This window comes from Chlorocebus sabaeus, chromosome 6, assembly GCF_047675955.1.
Source record: "Chlorocebus sabaeus isolate Y175 chromosome 6, mChlSab1.0.hap1, whole genome shotgun sequence".
Taxonomy (NCBI): Eukaryota; Metazoa; Chordata; class Mammalia; order Primates; family Cercopithecidae; genus Chlorocebus; species Chlorocebus sabaeus.
Genome location: NC_132909.1, coordinates 9791057 through 9798650, shown reverse-complemented (window position 1 = coordinate 9798650; position 7594 = coordinate 9791057). Strand labels below are relative to the sequence as shown.

Below are 7594 nucleotides of genomic sequence, written 5' to 3'. Positions count from 1 at the left end.
TTTAATGTTACTTGGGCTGTTCTCAAACTCCTGACCTCAAGCAATGCCCCCGCTTCAGCCTCGCAAAATGCTGGGATTACAGATGTGAGCCATTGCACCTGGCCAATCAAAGATACCCTAATGATTTAGGGAAGTTTGAGTTGGGGTTTCTGTTGTCGCAACTGATGAAGGGGATTTAATTCTATTACAGGTCGACAAAGTCCAGGTTGAAGTAGCTCAGCACTTTTCAAACTTTAGTGTGGACATGAGTCACCTGGGCACCTTTTTAAAATACAGAGTTGGATTCAGTAGGTCTATAAGATGGGGCCCAAAATTCTAGCAAGCTCTCCAATGATGTGGTTGCTGCTGGATTGTGGAGCAGACTTTGAGTAGCAATGAAGGAACTCAAGATAAAAGACAATTCAGGCCGGGTGTGGTGGCTCACACCTGTAATCCCAGCACTTTGGGAGGCTGAGGCGGGCGGATCACCTGAGGTCAAGAGATTGAGACCATCCTGGCCAACACACATGGTGAAACCCTGCCTCTACTAAAAATACAAAAATCAGCTGGGCATGGTGGTGCGCCTGTAGTCCCAGCTACTCGAGAGGCTGAGGCAGGAGAATCGCTTGAACCCGGAAGGCAGAGGTTGCAGTGAGCTGAGGTGGGTCCACTGCACTCCAGCCTGTGCGACAAAGTAAAATTCCATCTCAAAAAAAAAAAAAGAAAAAAAAAAAGAAAGAAATGCAGATTCTCAGACCCACTCCAAAACTATGGAATCAGAATCTCATTCTAACAAGATCCTAGTATGCATGTTATACTTTGAAAAGCAAAGCGACTGATCATAAACCTACAATTATCTGAAATAGGCTTTTTTTAAAAAATGAAAGCAGCTACTCTTGATAAAGTAGCTGATTTTCTTTGGGCTTGCCCACATATCAGGAGTCATCTGGCTTTTGGGTGAACTAAAAAGGCCTTGTCGGGGCTTGGTGGCTCATGTCTGAAATCCCAGCACTTTGGGAGGCCAAAGTGGGAAGACTGCTTGAGCCCAGGAGTTTGAGACCAACCTGGGCAACATAGGAAGACCCATTTCTACAAAAACTAGAAACAAAATTAACCTGGTATGGTGTTGCACACCTGTGGTCCCAGCTACTCAAGAGGCTAAGTTGGGAGGATCACCTGAGCCCTGGAGGTCGAGGCTGCAGTGAGCCATGATTGTGCCACCGCACTCCAGCCTGGGTGACAGGGTGACAGAGTGAGACTCTGTCTCAAAAAATGCCTTGGCTGGGAGGACTAGGGTAACTCATTCAGCACGTAGTCCCCTCCAGTACAACCCTATGAAACTTCCCTCCAGCCCCTGCCTCTGCAGACAGCTCTTCCTCTGCTGTGCTGCCCATTGCTTTCGTGTAATGTACTTTCTGTCTAATAAATCTGCATTTCTTTCCCTATGACTGTCTTGGTAAATGCCTTTACCTCCCACGACACTGGCCCCAGCTAGTCACACCCGCAACACCCATCTCTTAAAATAAAAAATTTTTAAAAAAAAAAGGAAGGAAAGAAAGAAGGAAGGAAGGAAGGAAGGAAGGAAGGAAGGAAGGAAGGAAGGAAGGAAGGAAGGAAGGAAGGAAGGAAAGGAGGCAGGAGGGATCCTGGGAAGACAAACAGCAGCAATTGAGTGCAGACCAAATCTAAAACTTCTCCACTTGCCTGTTTTATCATTAGATTCTTAGATGCGGGTTATCTGGTTAGTGATGGGAAACTGAATTAATTCATTAATTCATTCACCAAATAACACACAGAGCCCTGGGGTGGAAAAGAGCTCAGCCCATAAGATAAAGAGAAGATGGGCCAGGGTAGCTGGGTCAGAGTGTGAGAGAGGGAGAGATTTGGATAGTGAGATTTGCAAGCCCTTAAAGATAGAAGATGAGGTGAGTCTTTATCCTGGGAGGTATGGGAAGCCTTCAAAAGGTTTTAAACAGAGAGTGGCTTGATTGGATGTACGTTAGAATAACCACCTCCCCTGCCCCCGAAGCTTTACTGTGACAAATGGATTGGATGAGTCCAGACCAGGAAGAGATGTATGTGACCATAAACAAATAAAACTAAATTAAAAAAAAACAGGCAGAAGGATCTTCACAGAACTGGACCTTGAAGAATGTGTTTGCCAGGAAAAGAGAATGAAGAAGTACGTTCTTATTGGAGGGAACTGCAGGTATTACAGTATGTGGCCCTTCAGGAAGGCAAGAGGAAACTAAAGGTTAGTGACCCTTAACCGTCTATATGCCCCACACGTCCAGCTCACAAGTGTTAAATCAAGTTTAGCCTAAAGCTGTCTCTTTATGTATTTTAAGTTCAGCCTGAAGGTTTTTCTGTACATCGTGAACTATAACAAGTGGAGGTGTAAACAGAAGGTGGTCTACACTTGTGCCAATCACCAAGTTTTGGGCAATCAAATGTAGCCAACTGTTTGAATTGTGTTCAAATAAGGCAAACGCCGAGCTGTAATCAATCCAGCTGTTTCTGTACCTGACTGGTTTTCTGTACGTCACTTTCCTTTTTCTGTCCATAAATCTTCCACCACATGGCTGTGCTGGAGTTTCAGCCTACTCTGGCCTGAGGCTGCCTGATTTGTGAATCCTTCATTGGCTCAATTAAACTCTATTTATTTAGAAATGGAGTCTCGCTCTGTTGCACAGGCTGGAGTGCAATGGCGCAATCTCAGCTCACTACAACCTCCACCTTCTGGGTTCAAGCAATTCTTGTGCCTCAGCCTCCCGAGTAGCTGGGACTACAGGTGCCCGCCACCACACCCAGCTAATTTTTGTATTTGTAGTAGAGACGAGGTTTTGCCATGTTGACTAGCCTGGCCTCAAACTCCTAACTTGAAGCCATCCGCCCTCCTCAGCCTCCCAAAGTGCCGGAATTACAGGCGTGAGCCACCGTGCCCAGTCAATTAAACTTCTTTAAATTTAATTAGTCTGAAGTTTTTCTTTTATCACAAGTCACATCAGTCCCTCAGGCCCCTGCTCAAATGCCGCCTCTTCCTGAAAGCCATCCCTAAGTAGTCTCTGCAAAGAGCCACCGCAGCCCCTTTCTTTGCTTTATCCTTCACAGCACTTATCACTACCTGAAATTATGCCACACAGCTATTTACCAATTTCGCATTGTAGTTAAGCTTATCAAGTATGAAGCCAGACTGCCTGGGTTCAAATACCAGCTCCACTACTTCCTTGTCATGTGACCTTCAGTTGTTCAGCCTACGTTACAGTTGAGGGGTCATAATAGTAGCTGTCTATAGGGCTTTGTGAGGATAAATGAATTAGTGTGTGTGCCAGTGTTCTAACATTGCCTGCATTTCCATTTCTTCCCAAAGCAGCCCAATTACTTATTAACAAACTGCTTTTCCAGTAACATGTGTTCACCATTAAGTCGATCTCCTCCCGCCAAAATGTAAGCTCTATTTTGTTTTCCATTGTATCCCCAGTGCCTAGAACAGTGCCTGTTGCAAAGTAAGCTTTGAGTTAAAAAAAAAAAAAAAAAAAAAAAAAAGATGAAAGGATGAAAATGGCAGACTGCCTAGCAGAACTAGCACCTCGTGATGCTTCATTGTTGCTATGGTGACGATCCAATCTGCACGAAGATCCCAGCTTCCTTAACCGTGTTCTTACCTCCATCCAGCTCACCCATTGGCCACCTGTATCTCCTGCGGTAGCAGCCAGAAAACTACAACTCCCAATAGGCTGAGCGCCACCAGCGCTTTCGCGCCCAAGTCCATTTCCTAAGCGTGAGGGCCTGCGCAGTAGAATCCGCGGGCCCGGAACTCCATCTGAGGTAGTGCATGTTGAGTGGTGTTTCCTTCGTCGGCAGGCAGGAGAGGAGTGGGGAGGACCCGTTTACCCACGGGGCATTGTGGGGCCCGCTCGGCTTTCCTTGTCCAAAGGGTCTGGGCCCCGGGGCTGCAGTCTCTGGGTGACGAGGCGGGGGCAGGAAACGTGCTTCGGTCTCCATGGTTACGAGCCGCTCAGCGCGCAGGACGGGGATTCAAAGGTTGGCGTTGCCACAGTAACCCTGGAGTGGAAGGGGACGGGGATTAGAGACCTCGCGGGAGAAATTAGACTAACAGCCTGGGAACTGGAGGGATGGAGAGTGAGCGATCTCATCTCACTGCAACCTCTGCCTCCCGGATTCAATCGATTCTCCTGCCTCAGCCTCCCAAGTAGCTGGGATTACAGGTACATGCCGTCACGCCTGGCTAATTTTTGTATTTTTAGTCGAGGCAGGGTTTCACCATTAGCCGGGCCTGGTGGCGGGCGCCTGTAGTCCCAGCTACTTGGGAGGCTGAGACAGGAAAATGGCTTGAACCCGGGAGGCGGAGGTGCAGTGAGCTGAGATTGCGCCACTGCACTCCAGCCTGGATGACAGAGCGAGATTCCGTCTCAAAAAAATATATATATATATTTTTTTATATATAATATATATTTTATATATTTATATTATATATTATACATGTATTTTATATATATTTATATATAATATGTATTTTATATATATTTATAATATATATTTATATATTATATATTTTATATATAATATATAATATATTATATATTTTATATATAATATATAATATATTATATATTTTATATATTATATATTTTATATATAATATATAATATATTATATATTTTATATATAATATATAATATATTATATATTTTATATATAATATATATTATATATTATATATTTTATATATATTTATATATATATTTTATATGTGTGTGTGTGTGTATATATGTGTGTGTGTGTGTGTATATATATCCTTTGGGTCTTCTGCTATCTGAGGGTCAGCTACAGGCAAAGGCTGGTTATGCTTTTGGTTGCAGAATGGCTGGAGCCAGGCCATCCCTGGAGAGGGAGGAACCTATGGCAAATTAATCAGAGCACAATCCAGACCGCCTGGAAGGAGGTAGCAGTTTGGCATATTCCTGAGTCCCTTTGGACTCCGTTTGGCTACAGCCACAAAAGCCTTTACTTCTGTGAGTAAAGTCAGAAATGTTGAAATGGAATTTTCACAGTGCTCATAAAAGAGGCAGATGGACTACCCTGCACAGCATGGGTGCCCCAGCTGGTTTACTCCAGGCCCCACTCCCAGCATTGTAACAAGAGCTCCAAAACTGGCTCCCCCATGACTGGGCCTAAGTCACTTGCCCCTCATGTAAATCCATAATTGTGATTAGGGGAGTGAAATATCCTTGGAGGTGGAGGTGGCAACAGGTTTTTTTGATGTTCGTAGGATGTGTAAGAAGCGGACGCTGGAAATAAGACATGGGTCCTTTTAAGAAGAGGGAAGAGGGATGGATGTTGGGTGGATAATCGAGAAACATCCATAACCAAGCACCAGGAGTTCAGTATCTATCTGTCTCCATCCACCTTCTGGGGTTATAACAGCAGGCATCTTGTTCATCACTGGAAACTCAGCATATAGGCACCCAATAAATGCTAGTGTATTAAATAAAATAATTATTGAATCCTACTGACCACTACTCTCTCTTATTATTATTATTTTTTAAGAGACAGGGTCTCACTCTGTTGCCCAGGCTGAACTGCAGTGGCATGATCATAGCTTACTGCAGCCTCAAACTCTTGGGCTCAAGTGATCTTCCTGCTTCAGTCTCCCAGGTAGCTGGGACTACAAGCATGTGCCACCACTCTTTAAGAAAAATAAATCTCAATCCTAGTGCGTGTCTGCCTGCCTGCCTGCCTGCCTGCCTGCCCTCCCTCCCTCCCTCCCTCCCTCCTTCCTTCTTTCCTTCCTTCCTTCCTTCCTTCCTTTGAAAAATAGGCTGAGTGCAGTGGCTTATGCCTATAATCCCAGCACTTTGGGAGGCTGAGGCAGGTGGATTGCCTGAGGTCAAGAGTTCGAGACCAGCTGACCAACATGGTGAAATTCCATCTCTACTAAAAATACAAAACTTAGCTGGGTGTGGTGGCAGATGCCTGTAATCCCGGTTACTCGGGAGGCTGAGGCAGGAGAATCACTTGAACCCAGGAGGCAGAGGTTGCAGTGAGCCAAGATCCTGCCATTGCACTCTAGCCTGGGAGACAAAGCGGGACTCCATCTCAAAAAAAAAGAAAAAAAAAAAGGAAAATAAATCTCAGCGCTAGTCTCGTCTCCCCTCCCCTCCCATCCCCTCCCCTCCCCTCCTATCCCCTTCCCCCTCCCTCCCTCCCTCCCTCCCTTCCTTCCTTCCTTCCTTCTCTTCTCTCCTCCCTTGTAGGTGTGTGTGTATGTGTATGTGTGTGTGTGTGTGTGTGTGTGTGTGTGTGTGTGTGTGTATCTGTCTCTCTTTCTCCCCCAGCATTTTCATATGAGCAGTCTCTCCTTCAGGCTGGCATCATATTGTTTACATCACCTCTCTAAGCTTCAGCCTCCTATGAAATAAGGACAGCAAGAGTGCTGATTTAATGATATTGCTGTAAGGATTAAATGCAACTGTGCATAGGAAGCATTAGCCAAGCACTTGACATGGGGTGTGTTCGATAAACAACAGCAACAACGATGATCACGGGAATCTGATTCATTTATTTTTCAGGAAACGTTTATCAAGCATCTGCTACCTGTCCCACCCTGCAGTGGGCGTTGGGGAATGGCCAAGCAGATGAATGAGATCAGGTTCCCGTCCTCCAGGAGTGCAGCATGGTAAGTATGACAGACATATAGGCACACAATGATAGTATCAGGACATTATGTCTAGTTGTGGAGATATGATGTAAAGTGAGTTAGAGGTGCACAGAGCAGGGATCCAGAACCCAGCAGAGTGTGTGGGGAGGTCAGCAAATCTAAGGCAAAGTCTCCCAGAGGAAGCAAGTATGCTGAAGTTAAAGGATGTGGGAGTATACAGGAAAAGAGGCCATGAAGGGAATCCCAGCTATAAAAAAAAAAAAAAAAAAAAAAAAAAAAAAAAAAAAAAGTCATGATTGCAGGGTGCAGTGTGTCACGCCTATAATCCCAGCACTTTGGGAGGCCAACATGGGTGGAATCGCTTGAGCCCAGGAGTTTGAGACCAGCTTGGGCAACATGGTGAAACCCCTTCTCTACAAAAAATACAAAAATTAGCTGGGCGCAGTGGTGGACACCTGCAGTCAGTCCCAGCTGATCAGGCGGCTGAGGTGGGAGGATTGCATGAGCCCAGGAGTTTGAGGCTGCAGTGAGCTGTCATCATGCCACTGTACTCCAGCCTGGGCAACAGAGCGAGACCCTGTCTGGAAAAAAAAAAAAAAAAAAAAAGTAATGACAAACTCACTCCTTATTTTCTAACAAAATTTATCCCTTGAAATTGACAACCACTGGTTCTACATCTGTTGATCTCTCTGTCTGTCTCCCTTTATGTCTTTCAATGTTGTCCTGCCCAGTTTTGAAGCCGTGAGTGGCGGCCTTTCAGTGCTCCTCGAGCAGCTGATTAAATCAACCTCCAACACTTCTCTTCTTATTTGGCTCTCACACTCTGGGGCCATAATGCACTCACCCCAGTGGCCCTTGGCCCATGTACCAAACAACTAGAAATAGCCCCCATGTCCCATAACCTGCAGAATTATGCAAATTAGCCAATCCATG

The 7594-nt window shown here is 45.2% G+C and overlaps 1 protein-coding gene across 5 annotated transcripts in view; it reads left to right on the top strand.

The window, feature by feature from the left end:
• Nucleotides 1-2806: 2806 nt before the first annotated feature.
• The window catches only part of LOC103234965 (caspase recruitment domain-containing protein 8), an 83950-nt gene continuing 79162 nt past the window's right edge, over nt 2807-7594 (top strand). For 3 of the 5 annotated variants that reach the window (XM_073016229.1, XM_073016231.1, XM_073016225.1), the window contains exons 1-2: nt 3815-4023; nt 6573-6679. The gene's annotated coding sequence lies outside the window, so the exon portion shown is untranslated. The other 2 variants (XM_073016226.1, XM_073016227.1) reach the window with 2 other exon arrangements.